Source organism: Triturus cristatus, chromosome 4_1 (genome assembly GCF_964204655.1).
Source record: "Triturus cristatus chromosome 4_1, aTriCri1.1, whole genome shotgun sequence".
Lineage (NCBI taxonomy): Eukaryota > Metazoa > Chordata > Amphibia > Caudata > Salamandridae > Triturus > Triturus cristatus.
In genome coordinates this window covers 802,661,176-802,663,675 of record NC_140585.1, presented here as the reverse complement: position 1 = coordinate 802,663,675, position 2,500 = coordinate 802,661,176, and the positions used below count along the sequence as shown (strand labels likewise).

The window sequence follows — 2,500 nt, the reverse complement described above, 5'->3', positions numbered from 1 at the left end:
AATAAGAAATAAAGTAAGATAAAACCAGAAAAACATATATACATATATGGCCCATATATGTCTCATCTGCATCATCCAGCCTGTCTTTATAATCATTGTTTTTAGTTTAGTCAATAATAGAAATAGCTCATATAAACGTAGTCCTATGTCAGGTTGCCACAGTACTTAGAATAGAAATAGATACACAAAATGTGTATTGATAAGTATATATCTAAAGCCCTCATTTCAAAAAGGTCATAAGACTTATTGGAATACCTGGTTTTTCACAAATGAAATATATTGTACCTCTTATGATCTATACTTACTGAGATGTTTTTAACCTCGACAGTTGATATATGATGTTGACTTTTAGGTAAAAATAAGGTCACGATACTGAAACATAAGAGATAATGCAACAGCAGTTTAGAATTTTGGTCTGATTGCATTATTGCATCGATAATTACAAATTGAGACACTTACTTTAATAGAGCAAATATCTATAGATTCTATTGGTGATAGTAGGACGTGATCCTAAGACGTGGATGCCTGTCAGTGGATCAGAAATCCAAAATATTTTATAAATAATACAGACAAAGGTGCATACTTAGGTGATGAGCCCATATTCTTTGATGTTATTCACGTTCGTACTGAGGTATCGAACTATATTTTCTTGTCAAAGAAGCGAGAAACAATCTAAGAAAATCAAAACTTAAAATTAAAAACGTAACATTAGGGGAAAATATCCGTAATAATGCTTAAAATGACAATTTGCATGATGCATCCGTACTTACTTGCAGTAGGTCACAAAAAGATTTTTGTTCCCACAAACGAGTGGGTGTACCCAGTACAGATGCTAAATAACAAATTAGTTTATGTTCAGGCGCCCAATTGGCCAAGAGACATGGTTATGCAGGATACTGAAATAAACAAAAAAGGAATCATCGTCACTAAATAGTGGCAAACGCGAAAAAAGTTTAACCGCTAGCTTTAAAAATTAAGTAGTAAAGAATAATGTACTATAATACAGCGATAGTCTGCATCACGGCAAGGTTTATGACACTGAAACTAGAATTAGATAATGTAAAATCACTATGTTATCTTGGGCCCAAAAAATTTCTTTTGTAATATACCTAGTTGATGCTGTTGGCAATTACTTTGATATTTGTTTAAAGGTCCCGCTCGTGATGAAGATAAAGTTTGTCTCGGTTTTAGAGTGCCATCCTTAAGTTGCGGAAGAGCGCGCTCTTATTTAAAGCTCCTTGATTACGCACGTTTTTACTTAAAGGTAAATCACATGTAATATAGACAGGCTAATGTCTAAAACCATGGGTGCCATCTTGACATTGCCTGATGAATAATTATATATCCTCATAAGGCATTATTATTTATGATATGCACAGGTTGTTTACGGTTTGCCTATTGCGTTTGTAGGCGCCATCATGTATTATTGGATTTGTCACTATAATTTCGTAATTGCGGGCTCTTATATAGCGCTCCTCGATTGCGCACCTTTTTGCTTAAGGGTAGATCACACATAGTGTAGATGGACTAAGGGCTAAAACCGTGGGCGCCATCTTAACATTGCTAAGCACATAGTTATACATCCATGTAAGACGTTTGTTACTTATAGGATATAAGAGCAGTTTTTAGTATACCTGTCATGTTTGAGGGCGCCATTGTAAAATATTAGGCTCGTCTGTACAATATCATAATTACATAAATATTTTATTTTGGAAATATTGTGTATGTGTTTTAACCGCGAAATGGCAGGAAAAGTTTAATGCCATTGTTAAGTTATCCAGCAATCACAGCTATATACATTATTTAATCCTATATATGTCACAAAATAATGCTATTTTTGATATACAACTTCAAATCAAAGATATGTAGGGTAGATAATACTACCATAATTCATTACTTACGCCAGCTATATTAGGAAAGTCTCATTAGGATAATTACAAGTTGGTAATACAGCAGGTAGTTACGTGCCCAAATATACCATTTAAGAACTGGTTAACCATAGAGGCCATATTTTAGATGACCAAGCCTTTAAGTGGCTAAAAGAAAGCCAAAGATACAATAGATTTCTAGATAACTGCATTTTCCCAAGGAATCTCTTGATTCAGCCCCTTGTTTACAGTGTCCAATAAGAAAATCCAATAAACTTCTCGTTTCTTTCTAATGGTATCTTGACACTGTCCTTCTTTTCCTACAATTTTTTCAATGATGAACCAGCGTATGTCATCAGGGGTATGGTTGTGTTCTAAAAAATGCATAACCATAGGTAAGGCTAATTTTTGTGTTCGAATAGCAGATCTGTGCTCTGTTAGCTTAATGTTAAGGCTACGTGATGTTTCACCCACGTATCCCTTGTTGCACGGCCACATTAACAAGTAAATTATATTTTTCGTTTTACAGTTAGTCATTCCTTTAGATACTATAGTTAGTCCATTGAAATCAATCTTTTTTGATTCCACAACAAACGGGCAAACCTTACATGTGCCACATTTGTAGTTGCCTT

General features: G+C 34.2%; 1 pseudogene; it reads left to right on the top strand.

Annotated features, from left to right (window-relative positions):
- LOC146855578 (28S ribosomal RNA) overlaps nt 1–2,500 on the top strand; it is a 10,668-nt pseudogene that overhangs the window by 4,064 nt on the left and 4,104 nt on the right.